This window comes from Ascaphus truei, chromosome 5, assembly GCF_040206685.1.
Source record: "Ascaphus truei isolate aAscTru1 chromosome 5, aAscTru1.hap1, whole genome shotgun sequence".
Classification (NCBI taxonomy): Eukaryota; Metazoa; Chordata; class Amphibia; order Anura; family Ascaphidae; genus Ascaphus; species Ascaphus truei.
In genome coordinates, this window is record NC_134487.1 from 106385989 (window position 1) to 106403970 (window position 17982).

Here is a 17982-nt window from a genome sequence, read left to right on the forward strand (position 1 = left end):
TGCACCTGGATAGATTTGTGCTTTATGCTATATGGATCCCGGATTTGCTTAATATATTGCTATACCACACAGTGACGTTTTTTTAGCACCAGTCAGGGGATTGTTCCCTATTCCCCTATTTTGCATGGAAACACGTTTTGCTATATTCATTAAACAGTTCCCATATGTCCAAACCGTGAAAAAATGTTTTTTTTTATCCGTCAGTGCAAATAGAAACGTTATGCAAACAAAGACATTTTGAACAATTCGGTAAATACAAGCTGTTAAATAAACAACAACCTTTTGCAGGGGAAAACTCAGAGAGAAACAGAGAGGCAAAATTCTTCAATCAGCAACCCCCTTTCCCCTTCCTACGTTCATTCTTTTCACTGTTTGTTTTTTTACATAAAGTGGTGAAATGATAAGTGTAAATAGCGCTCATGCAAACAAAATACAGTGATATACAATATATAAAACCTGTGATACAGAGTGCGGTGAAGGTAGTCCTTTAGCTGCCTGAAAGGTTGATCTGGTATCTCCCAACCAGATGAGAAGTCTGCGGAAAGAAACCTCCTATGGCGCTGAGGAAAGAATGGAAGTGGAATCTTGTACAAAAGTTCTTGTCTTGTGCTGTAAACCTCAGAAAAGGAATACAAAGAAAGGCAAAAAACACTACAATAGTGTATTACCCAAGACATAATATGGTATATATAATGAGAGCATTTATTCTATAAAACGATTGGTATAAAACAATTAATATAAAACAGTTAATCAAACAGATGTATAGGCATAAAAAAACTTCCAAGCGCTTGTGCTTGAGGAAGATGAGCTGCTCAGCCGTGGTAAAATTGAAATCTTACTCACCGGACATGAGTAGGACATGCGCAATGGTTTAGGGTCTTTATCTTCAGAAGACACCGCTCGCCATGGGGTGCAACCGCCTGTTGCTCCGGGAGGATCGCCTGCAATACTCGTGGACTCCTTGCCGACAGAGTTCGATCGATCACCTCTTCCGCTGACGTCACCACCTGGATAGCACTGCTATGGTGTCCCTGAGTGGCCAAAAACCTTTCCTTGTTTTTTTACATAACCTTCTTTGGGGAGATCTCCCAGAGGTGACTCGCAATATTTGTATTTTATTTCTGGGGACCACCTGGTTCCTGAGATATTTATCCTTTTTATGGGCCAGACTTTTTGGTCGCTTTTGGGAAAGCGATATAGCTGCTATGCATGTCATCAGAGCATGACATGGCAGTGTTCTGTTGAACGACCCAAAGCAGCCATCTTTGAGTTTACTGGCACACAGAAAAGGTATACAGGCGGTCCTCGGCTATCCGCCGGAATCCATTGCGGACTGTCAGATTGTGGATCCAATATTAATCCGCGGCGGCGAGCGTCGGATAAACCATTCCAACGTTGGATAATGCATTGGACAGAAAGCATTATCTGACATTGGATAATCCGTTGGACGGATAACGGACCAACGGATATTGAGGACCACCTATATACCCTGGGAATTGTGGGGTCCCCAGAGTTAGGATTAGCATGGATCAGCTCCAGGGGATTGCTGCTTTAATTTATATAACTCGTGGCAAGTGGGGACAAATGAGTAAGTGCATATTTTGGTGTATATAACAGTTCCACGTTCTAGTAGATGTATTGGTTCTAGAAAAAAGCAGATTTTATATAGGTTGTGATAACTTTGAGTGAAGCAACATTATAGTTTTTCATGGATTCAATTATATTGTACAGAGCTTTCAAAACCTCATTGGTTTGTATTGTATTGTATGTCTTTATTTATATAGCGCCATTAATATACATAGAGCTTCACAGTAGTAATACATGTGGTAATCAAATAAATAACAGATAATATAAATAACAGATCATGGGAATAAGTGCTTTAGACATAAAAGTAACATTAAGGAAGAGGAGTCCCTGCCCTGAGGAGCTTACAGTCTAATTGGTAGGTACTGAGAACGTACAGAGACAGTAGGAGGGAGTTCTGGTAAGTGCGTCTGCAGGGGGCCAAGCTTTATGTATCATGTGTTCAGAATATCCACAGTGCTATTCATATGCTTCTTTAAGCAAGTGTGTCTTAAGGTGGGTCTTAAAGGTGGATAGAGAGGGTGCTAGTCGGGTACTGAGGGGAAGGGCATTCCAGAGGTGTGGGGCAGTCAGTGAAAAGGGTTTAAGGCGGGAGAGGGCTTTAGATACAAAGGGGGTAGAAAGAAGACATCCTTGAGAAGAACGCAAGAGTCTGGATGGTGCATAACGAGAAATTAGGGCTGAGATGTAAAAAGGGGCAGAAGAGTGCAAAGCTTTAAAAGTGAGGAGAAAAATGGAGTGTGCGATGCGGGATTTGATCGGAAGCCAGGAGAGGGTTTTCATGAGGGGAGATGCTGAGACAGATAGTAGTAGAGTGATTCTGGCAGCAGCGTTTAGGATAGATTGTAGGGAAGACAGGTGATAGGCAGGAAGGCCGGACAGCAGGAGGTTACAGTAATCAAGACGGGAGAGAATGAGGGCCTGAGTCAGAGTTTTAGCAGTCGAGCAACAGAGGAAAGGGCGTATCTTTGTTATATTGCGGAGGAAAAAGCAACAGGTTTTAGAAATGTTTTGAATGTGAGGTGCGAATGTGAGAGAGGAGTCGAGTGTGACCCCTAGGCAGTGTGCTTGGGCTACTGGGTGAATGATCGTAGTTCCAACAGTAATGTGGAAGGAGGTAGTAGGGCCAGGTTTGGGAGGAAGTATGAAGACCTCTGTTTTAGGCATGTTGAGTTTAAGGCGGCGGAGGGCCATCCAGGATGATATAGCAGAGACATTCAGAAACTTTGGTTTGTACAGCAGGTGTAAGATCGGCTGTTGAAAGTATATTTGTTTGTCGTCAGCATAGAGGTGATAATTAAACCCAAAAGATGTTATTAGGTCACCTAGAGAGAGTGTGTACAGAGAAAAGAGAAGAGGTCCCAGGACAGAGCCCTGGGGTACCCCCACAGAGAGATCAATAGAGGAGGAGGTGTTAGCAGAAGAGACACTGAAAGTACGATGGGAGAGGTAGGATGAGATCCAGGACAGAGCTTTGTTCCGAATACCAAGAGTATGGAGAATGTGAAGGAGAAGAGGGTGGTCCACAGTGTCAAGTGCTGCAGAGAGGTCGAGTAATATGAGCAGAGTGTAACGACCTCTGTCTTTGGCAGCATGGAGGTCTTCAGTTATTTTAGTGAGGGCTGTTTCCGTGGAGTGAGCAGTGCAGAAGCCAGATTGTAGATGGTCTAGGAGAGAATAGGTTTTTGAGAAAATGGAGCAAGCAAGAGAATACAAGACGTTCAAGGAGTTCTGTACATTGAAGAAGAAACTTATGAGGTTTACAAAGATCTGTACACTATAATGTAATATATGAGGAACTCAAATGTTGGTTCACTAAAAGGTATCAGCCTATATCGAATCTGCACATATGATACATATTCCTGCATATATACTGTAATTCTTCTAAGAAAACATATAAGCTCAAGTTAAATTGGTTGCATAATTTTGTGATGCATAAGGAGAGAAGGAGATTTCTCTGTTTCTCATCGATGCCAAGCTCTTTTGAAATACTTTCCAGAAAAATTATCTGATTTTTGAATTTTCATCATTTATACCTTCAAATTTAGCCCAAAATATTTTAGTTGCAGAGAATCTGTCAAGCGCTTCAGTGTGAGGCAGGTCAGTAAATGAGGACACTGGGGTAAGCGTGGGAGAGCTAAGCAGGGTCACTTAATCAACCGGTGCAGGGGGAAAGAGTAACCTCACCTGCTCCTTGGGTTGTGAGACCGCTCTTCTCGCTTCCTCCTGATTGATTGGATCATTTAAATGTGGGCACTGTAAGATTTGTCCCAAAATGAGGAAAGTTAAACATTTCACTGATAAACTTGAAACACGGAATATCAGATAAAAACTTTTATGTCATGTCAGACCAATTATGTCATATACCTGTTACAATGCGGATGTAAAAAACAGTATGTGGGGCTTACCAGCAGAGCCTTAAAAATTCGCATTCTAGAACACTTAAGGCTCATTAAGAATTCAGACATGACACATCCGGTCCCAATCCACTTTAACAACTGTCCATTGGGTTCTGTGGACAATTTCAGTTGTTGCGCTATAGAACATGTAGTCCTCCCCCCTCGGGGAGGGGATAGAATCAAGCTCCTACACCAAAGGGAGGCGCACTGGATCCACACATTAAACACATTACAACCCAGTGGACTTAATGTGGATTGGGATCTACGATGTTTTCTTTAAGAGATATATAAGAGTGTTATACGTGGAATGCAGATATGTACATATCATGGTCTTCTTAAGAACAGAACGTCTACTGTGTATTTCTGATTTATTCTCTACACTGTCCCTCCCTTAGCCTTTTCCCCCCCCCCCTCCCCCCTCCTCCCCCCCCCCCCTCTTTCCCTCCCTCACATTTCTCATCCCCTCCCCCCCTCCCCTTCCATACCTCCTCCCCTCCCCTTCCCCCCCTTCTCCCCCCCCCCCTTTTACCCTTGTTTCTCTCCCTTTCCCACCTACCTTCCCTTGATTCACTGGTCTATAAGTCACAAATATGTTTAAATAAAGCATTAGGAAGCCCCTATATGTATGATTGACTAATAGGTATACAACTTGGGTTATTGTGAATCTAGTGTTGAGTATATTCCACTTGCAGTGTTTGCAACAGCTTTTTATGTTTATTCATATACCTGGAATGTGCTGCCAAATAGTCTTATCATATTGCTACTGTGTATGTCTGAATATATAATTTAGATGCTCTCCGTGCATATAATATGTTTATAGTGAGCTGCACAGACATTAAATACTTTAAATAGCATGATATTAGCTAACAGGCATATAGCACTGAAGGGGTTAAAGTTTTAATGCCGCTTTTGCGGGCTTTTAGGTATTTAAGAGGCTGTCACCACTTCTCCCCACTCCAAGACGAAGCCCTCTGCGTAAGGGTGAAACGCGTTGAGGGGGAGATGCTGGTGTAGCCCTGGTGTGTGTCAAATAAAGTTATGTTGAACTAGTCATCTGGGAGCCGTTCATTGGACATGCGCAGTTGCGCCGCACTTCTATCCATTTTCCAAAATATTTTAGTGTCCACTTTTTCAGCTGAAATGAATGTCTAACTACCTTAAAGCGGTAGTCCGCTTGCTTTTTTTATTTTATAGTGCATGATCTGGCGTGTCCCTCAGGGATGATTGGCAATCCATCGACCCCATGGTATCACCTGGTTTCTGATATAGAAGCATTTTCTAATCTGGACAAAAATACATGCCCAGTGGACACCATAAGGCCACCAGGGTCAGCACCGGAACTGCTCTTCTATCAAAGGAGGATGCATTTCTTCGGGGCAAGTTGAGCATCCATTGCTTCGGTTGACCATCACCCTCCATCCCAGATTGCATCAATTTCACTTGTTGTTTTTGGGGGAGGAGTGGGGGGGGGGGAGTGGGGGAGGGGAGTAGGGGGGGGGGACTGTGCTAGTGGGCAAGGATTTGATTGGTGGTTTTTTTTTAGGTTGGGCTTTAGCCTTTATTGGATGGATCTCATGTTGCCGCAGAGGAGAATGGCCATCATCTTGACAAGAATGATTTTGACAGGTAGTTAAACTCACCTCCTTCATGCAAGATAAAGTCCCCCTTGAATTTCTGATAAACAAACAGAAATTAATAGAAAACATTGTAGATGCATAAATTAGATGGTGAAAAAAAACCAAAACAATACTATGTCAGGGAAAGCAATAGGAGAGACCACTTAGTTGTGGCTGCAAGCTTACAAGGAAATACTGCTGACTAGCCAAGTAGGAAACAGAGCTGGGCTTTACCAAATACTAAGGAAGGAGGAACATACCAAAACCCCAGGGGTCTGGGAAGAGTAATTGCTGAAAAGCAGTTACCGATCTCAGTTACACAGATCTCTTCTAGGTTGGCATGCAGATAGATTAAGCAGTGGGCTCTGAGGATGTGCCAGTGACACCCGAAGTCGAGGTTGCTTGCTACGCTGAGCAGGAGATTTGAAAATGTTCTGACGCAATTTGCATCAAGTGTGGCCTAGAAACTCTGGACCTCTACAGGAGTTGAAGCTGTGCAAGGGAAGTCATTTTGGAGGCATTAGACAACTAGGCGACTAGGATTCCCCTGTATTGCTCTGAGGGTTGCGAGTATACGCTCTGTTGTGACTTTGTGCTGGGTCTGTTGGCTACGGCCAAAATAAACACCCATTTATGTGATCTGTGCCCTGTCTTGTGCTTGATCCCAATAAAGAGTCCTGGTCTCCCGTCACATACTGTAATGTATTTTAATAACAATGTTAACACCTATTTCAGGTTGTTTAAGCTTATCTGGCCTATATATATAATGGCCAGTATATTGGCCATATATACACAGTAAAGACAGGGCTAAAGTCAACCTGGACAAGGTGTTACATTATTTGTGTATTTTTCATGTTCACCCTGTTCTGATTAATATTGGAACTTGATGCATGGCAGTTTTTACCTAAAAATTTGGTATTATGTCTGTTTTTTATCGAATTTGATACTTTTAATGTATGCAATAAAATTTTGGCAATGCAACGTTGATGTATTGCACGATACAAATAAGGCACATTTTTTGGTGCTAATAACACATTTTTAGGTTACCGCAGCTTGATGTGCCGGCCCTATGTGTCTGTTAACCTCATATATGGAATATTTTCAAAAGGTTAGGCTGGTCTTTCATTTTTATTGCCAATACTTCAATAAACTTCTGTTTTATACTTAGATGAATCCCACCTGGCTTCCTTCTTTGCATTGTCCACTCAATTGTTCACTCTTCTCCCAGAAGTGACTCTATTCCCTTTACAGCATTGTCACTTGACAAGGGTTCTTTTTCTGTAGATAACTGACAACATATTTATTTAGGATATCTGTTTTGTCTTCGTTTCCCTAACATACTGTACTTCCTTATTTTGACATGGCTTACCTAATTTTCTTTCTATTTTTATGTTTGTGCCAGTTCTCCTTTTTTTTTTAACTTATATCATAAATTATGTTCTTCTGCTTTCCTCTTATGTCTTTGCTTTGACTCTTTTCTCTAAGTCTACTTAAACTTCAGATTAAAAATAATACAAAACTCACTATTGTGTTAATGTTTACTTTGTTGTTCAAATTTTTTCCCACAATATTTGTAGCATTCACAATGATGAATCTTTTTGTTTAGTTGCACAAACAAACACACAAATATTGTTTTTTTTTTTTTTTTTTTTAAAGTGTCATCTTGCTTGTGCTTTGTTTGCTTTGTGGCTTTATTCCTTTTCAAATATCAGCTGCCTCATTTTATTCTTTCTTTTGCACTCTTCTCTATTTAGCTTCAGTATAAGGTTTCTGTCAACAATAACCAGATCCATTTTCAACAAATCATGATCAAAGAGCAAACTGTTCTCAATAACCTGCAGAGCTGGAGCGCATTTATTCTTGATAAAGAGACAGATTGTCATGAAACACATTGCATATGCCCATAAGTTTTATCATTTGAGGCTAAATGGGCAGTTCCACATAAGATGCATGTTTTTTTTTTAAAAACATCATAGAGTAACAAATAATTCATTTTCTTTAGAATGCTCCGATCAGATGTCTTCGCCTGCCACAGCCAATCCACCGCCGGCCGCTGTCTCAATGTCTTCCCTCGCTGACACCATCTACTGCCGCTCCCTGACTCCTGTGCCACTCCGCTCTCGCTGCGCCCCTATGATCCCCGCATATGTTCGCCTAATGGACGGGCTGGCCCTGGCTGTTCTCAAAAAGGTAACAGTGAGATATGCTAGTAAATTTAATATGCAAAATATATTAAAAAAAAAACCCACAGCTAAAAGATTTCTGTAGGACCTACAGATGTAGCAAGACTTAACGTCTTCGGTCGCGGCAGTGCGACACATTGAAAAGCATGGACCCCCGTAGGGTAATAAATGCTGCAGACACTGTCCCCAGTGCTGCAGACTTTTGCTTGTTCATTCATGGTGTTGGGGACAGTAAGTCTTACTGCATACGGACAAGCCTAAGGTCCCTTGTGATGAAAGGGTTAATAGTGTCAGGACCAACAGGATCAGGACCACAACCTCTACAATTCAAGGCAGCAGCTCTAGCATTGACCTATAAGTAATTTACTCTGGTTTGTCCTGCCCCTTGATGAGGTAGATAACTGACTAATGGTATTTACGGCATGAGCGGGAATACTATAGGACCATATTTGGTCATCTACGTCATCAAGCGAGTTGGACAGGATATTTCAATTATTTAAATGTACTGTGCAACCCCCTTGATGATGTAGATGACTGGATATGGTCCTATTGTATTCCCCCTTGTGACAGATATCCATATTCAGTTATCTACATCGTCAAGGGGCAGGACAGATACATCATCAAGGGGCAGGACTGTTTCTGAGCTGCTCGGGGAGACACAGAGAGAGATTGCTTTTCTTTGGGACTCCTCTGTGAAGCTCTTACAGGCTGGTAACTGGCCTGGCAGAATTAACAGTGCGTGGTCCCATTCAGAAGCAGGGACTTCTGCAGAGTTAATCCTCTTGGGCCACTTTCTGTTTTCGGGACCATGATCGCGCAATGTTGCAGTGCGGTCCAGCGGTCGCACGTGAACACGGCACCGAGAACAGTAAGTCTGGCTAGATCTGAAGATCAGAAATGGATAAGAAATAGAGAGCTGTTTATAAAGCTGACAACATTTTCATTGAGGGAACGTGTATGACTTTTTGCAGGATTTGTATTAAAGTCACCTGGCTCCAAAACCAGGGCAAAGGTGGAGCACTAAAACTGCACCAGATTTATCAATAGCATATTGACAAGTATGCTAAGTCAATGCAGAGCTGAGTGACACAAATTGAAATGCATTTTCTTAATATCAAGCAGGGGCGTAGTTATAGCGCGGGCAAACTGGGCAAAGCCCGGGGGCCCGTGCTCTTGGGAAGTCCACTCTCCCCCCCTGTCGGCGGCCCAGCCCCCTGTCTGCACATTAATTCCCTGCAGCAGCGGGCAGGAAGCACAGAGTGGAGTGGGTGGGTCCTGAGATGCAGTAGGAAGGACAGAGGGGAAATTCCTTCCTCTGCAGAGCCTCTGTAGGTGGGCGGGGTCTAGGTCAGGGGGGGGGGGGGGCCTCAAGTAGTGCAGCGTGGGACTGGAGATGCAGCCTGAGAGACAGGCTGGGAAAGGTAAGAGGGAGGGGAAGGGTTAAAGCACAGGGGTAAAAACAGACATGAAAGGGAAGAAGACAGAACAGAAGAGACACAAAGAGAAAATGAAGTACAAGCGAGAAATACATAAGAGTGAAGAGAGAGAGAGCAGAAATCAAAGAGAGAGACCAAAGAGAGAGAGAGACCAAAGAGAAAGAGAGAGACAAAGAGAAAGAGAACAATGAGAGAAAGAGAGCAACGAGAGAGAGAGAGAGAGAGCAGAGAGAGAGCCCTGAATATTTTTTCCGTCGGGGCCCGCACATGTCTAGCTACGCCACGGTTATAAAGTCAATGGCAAAATAAAACACCTTTTTGATGGTATTAACTTATTACATTGCATATTCTGTATGTTTACATACAGTACATATACAGTACATATACCGTGTTGAAAGAGTGCAGCTCAAGGGGGCAAAAAGCTACAATAAAAAGCTAATCAGAAAATAATTATGATAAGGCAGGTGCTAGAACTGCCAGGGAGATGACAATCCTCGCAATACGAAGTCAATAACAGTAATACCATATCAAATTAACAAAAAAAAAGAGTAATGCAATATTTTTGTTCACTTTATATTGTCTGCAGTCATATTACAATACACAGTTCCAAAAAATTATTCAATAATTTTTTTTCAGTTTAATGCCTAAAATTTATGACGGTCATACAACTTGCTCAAGGTCAGAAAAAGCCAGAGCACTGACTTACACTAGATTCTCACACTTTAAAAACTAGTGACTTTACCGCTTCTTTTCGTTCTATCCTTCTGAATATGCGTTCTTTATATACAGTAGATTAGTGATGCATGCCACTTATTTAAGCCTCCGCCTACATATGGCTTTTTCAGTATCACCTGGAATGTTTTTTTATGTATGATCCGTTAGCAGGTCTGGCTTGTTTTACTTGTCCAACTTACTATTATTATTATTTTTCATGTGACTTTTTTTTCTTAAAAAAACCCCAACAAAAAACAGAGCAATGAGTAACCAGTCAACAAGAAATACCATGAGTAAGCTACAGTTTTACAGCTAATTACAATTATTCATGAGAACTCACCTGTGAGATATGCTGATTTCCTTTGAAGAAGTGGAATATAAATAGCCTGTTTCTAATTTTTTTAGATTAAAAGCATGTGCGGTCCACACATACGTTTAAATGAACCTAATGTTATGTCATATATATTCTAGGAAAGAAAATTCCCAAGGATAGATAATTGGCATGTCTGTTCTGTGTCTGAATATCTACTGGAGATTAAAATTCAAAGGTGTCTGCAGTTCGTGGGTTGAATCCCATTAGGGTTGCAATACGTGTGAGAATGTCACAGAGAAGGAGACAAGGAGTTCCTCGTGGTAAAACCCTTGCCCCTGAAGTGACAGAATGTGGCTTGTGTCTGTATGTTGGCTCGTTGTGAGATTGTGGAAATGATCGTCTTGCTGCGCTTTCCTGCTGATTATGTTGGAACTTCCATGAAGCAGGATATTTATTTAACATCATTCAGATGCAAAAGCAGTTCACTTAAAAAAAGCACCATATCTCTTTGTTGCCTTGTACTGTATGTATTGTCACAAAAGGAATTTTTGGCGTAAAATTGATGCACAAAAATGGCAAGTTATATTTTGCTTGTGTAAGTCTATGTACTAACCTTTTTTTCTCCAATGGGGGGCCTTAAGTGTAAAAAATGAGGGACAATAAAGCTGAGACCCTAACTACACACACTAGGCAAAGATTTACTGAAAATGCCTCAGAATTGGGCAACTAGACCCAAAGAAAAAGCATTATTAGGGAAAGCTCAGTTGTTAATGAATTAAACATTAACACACAAATAACCACAGGTACAAGAAACAAAAAAAGATCCTTTATGTAGCGCACTTTCCCCCACCCTCTGGGAGATAGAGCGGCTACGGTGTGTGTGGTGCTTTACCTGTAGCTCACAGGAGGCCTGAACTTCCGCCGCTGGGAGCCTGGAGTGTACCTGATTCGATGGGTGACAGCGTCTCCACCTGCACGGGATCCTAACTATGTGGGATAGCCTCGTGCAGGGCCATATATGAACAATACACACTGATGTAATAAAACAATAGCACTTTACTGTAGATATATGAACGATAATAAACAATGACACTACTACTGTAATACTAGGCCTCGCAGGGCCGCAACCCCTCACCGTGCCTTCCCAACACCGTGTTCACACTCCTGCAGGGTTACCCCAATGTACTGAGGTGCTCCGGGCACCGTACCATCCCAGTGTCCACAGAACCAACCACCCAACTGTGTGAGATAGCGCTGCCCCACTAGCCTGTGTATAGTTGGTGCACTTTGGTGTGATGAGGTACCTGCTGGGTGCTCCAGCACCCGGGCGCGCCAACAGAAAGGAAGACAGGATCCGCTGATCCAGCGATGGTGTCGTCCGCGATGGGATGGTATCCGGTTGGAGTGTCCCTCCATGAAGAGAGTCTCTGTGCCGTTTAGTGGTGGTCTGGTCCCAGACCACAGGCCGCAAATGCTGGGAAGCTTCTGCTGTGTCCCTGACACTAGGGATGCTAAGCGGGGCAGTGTCCCTATGGCAGCCACAAACTGAGATGAGTCGGGGCATAGCTCGGGCCTAATAGGGGGTACCTGGCCTAGTGCAGGTGCCACAGACACCTGCACATACAACCTACCCCTTCCTTGTCCTAGCTCCGACTGGTGTGTTGCAGATGCGCCAAAAGTAACAATCTCAGGGAGAATTGGATTGCTGCAGTTCCTGGCACCTGACCAACTGCTGTACATTGTGGGGCTGCTATACTGCGCATGCGCGCGGGTGAAGGAAGATGGTCGCCACAACACCACTTTCTTCCTGCACATGCATGAAGCGTTGCGCATGCGCGACCACGCGCAAAATGGCAGCGTCCTACTAAGAGAGCCACCAGTGATCCGATCGCTGCTCCAACTGCCCGCAGACCTCCCCACACTCTCCCCATCCTCCGCTGATGGACGCAGCCGCAGCAGAAGGTAAGGGGATGAAGGGGGACCCAGGGGAGACGGGTCACATTTACAAACGCAAATAAGAAGAAAAGGAAGAGAAAGTTTAGAAGAGGGCGTAGAGCAGGTTGAAAGAACAAGAAGAAAATTCAATCAGTTAACCATTCAAATACACCTAGTGGCATCTTCAATCTCTTCTATCACATACAGTACTCACTAACAACCATATATATCTTTTAAACAAAGGCTTGTCATACTCTTGGTAAGAGAGATTTTGACCTAAATAGATTCGTAAGAAAATGGAGTTTAAAGGGATATTTTTACAAAAAGGGTGTGTCAAAACTGGAAGAACGGGATTGCTTGGAGGCTCAGAATGAATGCTTCAGAGGAATCTGGTTTCTCTTTTAGAAGACTCACGTATTTATGATGTTAAGAGGACTGTTTTGAATTTGGATTTGTAATTCTCTGTCCATGATTGTAACATTGGAAATACACGTTTTATAAACCTAGGTCCCATTTTATTCTAACATACTTTGGGCGCAAGTTGTCGGCACGTTATTTTTGGTGCTAACAGATTTTAAGAAATGGTAATGTCTTTTTTTTTCAAAACATTGTATCTGTGGGAGAAAGAATGAATCTAACAATCTAATCCAATAACTGTCCACAACAGTCACTGATATCAATGTTGTGACAATCCAAGAACTCAAGCATTACATTAGCAAGAGCAGAACCAGTGGGACCACAATTTGGCATGAGTGTCAGAAACCTTTCCCTTGAAAAATAGTCAATCGCAGTAATTCTTTTCTGATGATCTATATAACAACTGAACATTGCATGTTGCCCATACATATCCATTTTTCCACTGAATTTTTCTATTTTGATGATTACGCCTCTTATTATAAACTTGGGTTATGTGTTGTATAAATAGTGTTAAATATTCTTTACTGGAAGCTCCTGGCAGTTTTTTTTTTTTTTTAACTTAAGTTTTTATTAGTTTTCTTCAAACAGTTTTGGGGGGAGGGAGGGGGGAAGGGTACAGAAATAAAGAGGAGGGGTAAGGGGTGAGGGGGTGGGGGGGAGGAATAGAGCAACACTCCAGACAGTCTCGACAATCATACTTCGCATATATAGAAATACATTATATATAGCCACTGGAAAAAATACCCTTTATTGCTATTGCTACTATGGGGGCGGGGGGGTATTACCCATCTGGTTACCTGGGTAGTTCAGGGATTCTCACTGGAGGATATTGGACTGATCCATGGGTGGGTGGTCCTGCGTGTTGAGAGTTTCATAGATCAGCCACGGCTGCCATACCTTTTGAAACTATGAACAGGAGTCTCTTAGAATCCCAGTAAGTCTCTCCATTTTGAGTCTATCATAACCATAATGATAAAAAATATATAATAATAATAACACCTCCACCTTCATCGGCTTGTTTGATTATGATATTCAAATGTTCACATAATTAATGCTGCAAATATGAGTGGCCAATAATAAGGAATGCAAGCTCTCATACTTGAAAAAAAAAAATAGGTTGTCACTTTCTACCCATGTGATGGTCATTCCCTTAATTTAGTAGGGAAGACGTTGGCCAATACTTGCCCTGCAGCTGTATGCTTCTTTGAGTTTGTCCAACAAATCTATCTTTTGTATGGCATCTCCTTCACGTTATGCAAATCTGACCATAATATTGTCTCGGGCAGACACAAAGTTGTATGTGCCTAAGAGTTTGAGTGAAACTCGTTGGTCTTGTTGAGCTGATGAGACAAGAGCGATTGTACACAGATATGAAAAGATTAAGGAAGCACTAACTGAAATCTCAAATGACCAGGAGCAGAAGCATGTGGTTCAAAATGAAGCTGGCGGTGGTTTTTGTTTTATGTGGATGTTAGTGCAAAGATTTTATTTTAAAAACATTGTAAAATTGTTCGGCAAATTGAATTTCATGTAAATAAATGTTGATGTTTGACAGGGGACCTCCGCAATTTACTTACTCCTGGGCCCCCACAACAGAAAATCCGTCCCTGACTGTCGGATCACTGTGCCGGTGCAGTGCACGCTTAAACCCTATCAGCAGTGCAACCAGTGGTCGGATTAAATGCTTTTAACAAGCGGGTTCTTACCTGGGCGGTGGGCGGTGTCTAACAGCATCTCCCGGCATCTATTTCCCTGCAAAGCCTCTCAAAATAGCCGCGCGGCGGCACATGGCGCCGCGTTGCCATGACAACAGATGCCGCGTAACGTCGTGACGTCACATAGCGTCTCATTGCCATAGCAACGGACGTCAGGTAATGCGTGGACATTTGACGCCGCGTGGCCATGTAGAGAGGCTTTGCAGGGAGATGGTGTTAGACGCCGCCCGCTGCCCGTGAATGAAGGTAAAACAATTAAGCACCGGTTCGGCGAACTTGTGAAATTTTAGTAACAGGTTCACACGAACTGGTGCGAACCGGCAGAATCCCACCACTGAGTGCAGCTCCGATACCCAGGGCTATTACTGTACTTGTATAACCCCCATAGGACCTAAGCTCCCTCTATAGATACTTGTAAGCTTCTGTACTTCCATAGCTACAGACTCTAACTGGATAAGACATATACCCTAACTACAAAACAACAAACAGACATTATCAATATACATTAGCTATACACGGGAACTTATTTACATTACCAACTGTGACTCACATCAATCTAAGTTCTACAACCTTCAGTCTCCACAATATATACCCTGATGGTGACAAACCACGTTCCTGGATGTGCAGCAGTATGATCCTTTAACATTGAGTGTTCCATTGTTGTGACTGGCTGTGGGATCTTGGCAGATATGTTTGCAGAGTTTGCAACGTGTGTTGTTGCACGGTTTGGTGCCTTTATCAATGTCTTTAAGTTCGTTTTCTGTTGACTAATTTCTGTTTGAGGTTTGGTGGTTGCCATAACGCAAGAATGGGAGGTTTGGGATTTTGTTTAATGTCACATCCTCTTCCAGCATGGGTTGCAGATCTTTGATTAGTTTTCATATTTCCTCTAGGGTAGGGTTGTATGTGGCCACTAGTGGTATGCGTGTGGTAGGTTCTCTCTGTCTATATTGTAGTAGGTGTTCTCGTGGGGCTTTTAGTGCAGATGTAATAGTTTTGGCAATGGTCTTTGGTTTGTATCCCTTCTGTCTGAACGATTCAGTCAGGGTTGCGAGATGCCTGCTTCTGTCTTCAGTGTCAGAGCATATGTGGTGGTATCTTATAGCCTGACAGTGTATGATACCTTGTTTTGTATGAGTGGGATGGAAGCTGGAGTTGTGGAGGTAACTGCATCTGTCTGTTGGTTTCTTGTATACAGATGTGTGTAGTTTGCCATCTTTCAGTGTTACTGTTGTGTCTAGAAAGTTTAATAGGTTTGCAGAATAATCCATTTTGAGTTTAATTGAGTTTAGGGACTCGTGGAAATGTTGTAGGTTTCCTTCACCCTCTGTCCATATTATAAACAGGTCATCAATGTATCTGTAGAATTTGTAGGGTTTGCGGGGGTATGTAGTTAGGAATCTTTGTTCAAGATTTGCCATGAAAAGATTGGCATATTGCGGTGCCATCTTGGAACCCATTAGTTGTAGGTACATGACTTCGGAGCCTGCAAGGAAGCTCTCCTCTGATCCCGCCCCTCCCCCCCCCCCCCCTAACACACAAATAAACACACAACAAAGGTCTGGAGGTTCAAGGGCCACGGCTTTATTTACACAAATAATAATAAACCTTGGTGAGTGCTACCCCTGCCAGCGTGCTCTCCCCCCGGGTAAAGGCCATTGGCACCCCAACCATAGCCCGCACACCCACAAAGCCGGGCGCCTGTTGGCCGGCTATAGAGCCCCCGATGACAAGGCTACCGAGCACTCACCCCCCCCAACAGCCTCCGTGACGAAGGCAACACCTGCCTTAAAATGTCCACCTCAGATATGTCAACATCAAGTCTTTCTTTTATCCACATTCTGAAAGGGGGAAAAATACAGCACACACAATATAATTAAATTCTGTCACATTTATCACACAAAGGGCTGGGTGGGTTGTTCCTTTCTGTGCCAGACTACCTTCCCGCTCCCTGCCCACTTTAAATCCCCTAAGCCCCCCCCATTGCATGGTGGGAAGAAAAAGGGGGGAGGGGGGAGGGCGCAGGCAGAAGGGAGGGGAAGCAGAATCCGGCCGGCCGGGACAGGGAGGCATTGCGCATCCTAGCGCTGCAGGTGAGGGGACCCCGCAAGGGGGGGGTTAGGTGGGAAGAGGAGGGAGCCTGGCCCCAGCGGTTATGAGCCCCGTCGCTGAGGGGCTCCAAGCTGCCTTTCCTTGTTGAAGCTGAAGTAGTTGTGTGTGAGGATGTATTCTATCAGTTTGGTAATTACAATTATATATGATTTTTTCTTCTTGTAGCAGGGTCAGCCCTGGTAACAAGAACTTAGAGCTCTTTGGGCAGCGAATGGTTAACTTCTGCCTACATTTGGCAGGAGGGATAAGAGCCACCTGGGCTGATCCCTATCTTAGCAGACAGTTTGTAGTCTAGTTATTTTTTCCGGTCTGCAGACAAACACTAAGCCTGAGGTCTATAGTATACTATGATTTTCTTGCGCTGAACTACTTGCTGTAATAGACTTTGATCTGCTAAACTGTATTCTGCAGGACTCTGTTCTGCTACAATTTGGCTGAGAAAAATCCCAAGGAAAAGCTTATTTTTTATGTTACATAGTTACATAGTAGATGATGTTGAATAAACACGTCCTTCAAATTCAACCTACTGTATGCTAAATGTTGAAACTTCGGCTAAATAAAAGCATACATAATTTTTTCCCAAAGCAAGTCTCCTTCCTTCACCTCTGTATACATCGCCCACAGATTATTTCACTTTTCACAAGTATTTGATTAAGTACAAAATAAATATTGTTTTTTTTTGTACTTTTGTTTCCATTATTTCACACTGATTTTCCACCTGAGAGATTTTTTTCACTATAGCATATATTGATTCCTACAGGTTAGCATTGGTCATTTATGATATATAGGTTATTAATATACGTGTGTACAGTATATAAATATATCATTTGAATACATTGTAAAAGATGTCTGCCGTTCATAGGTTTAATCCCATTAGGGTAGCAATACTTGTGAGAATGTCACAGAGAAGGAGACAAGGAGTTCCTCGTGGTAAAACGCTTGCCCCTGAAGTGACAGAATGTGGCTTGTGTCTGCATATTGGCTCATTACATTTATGGTGGGTAAAAAAATTGACGAAAAACCCTTCACCGTAAAGCATATCTTATACTATATTAGTGAAAGCACTGTATGTTTGCCTGCCTGCCTGCCTGCATGCATGCCTGCCTGCTGGATGTCCGGTGTCCCTAGCGGCAATCTCATTGGTCCCTTGGCCCGCCCGCCCCCGCACACCTCTCATTGGCCTCACACACTCACACCACCCCCTTGGCCCGCCCCCCACACCTCTCATTGGCCTGAGGCGGAGTGACGGGCCAAAGGTCCAAAAAAATAAATAAATAAAACACACACACACACACACACACACACACACACACACACACACACACACACACACCTCTCTCTCCCCTCTCCAAATCACCTTTTCCCCCTCCCCAGCGGCATCACCTCTTCCCCCTCCCCAGCGGCATCACCTCTTCCCCCTCCCCAGCGGCATCACCTCTTCCCCCTCCCCAGCGGCATCACCTCTTCCCCCTCCCCAGCGGCATCACCTCTTCCCCCTCCCCAGCGGCATCACCTCTTCACCCTCCCCAGCGGCATCACCTCTTCCCCCTCCCCAGCG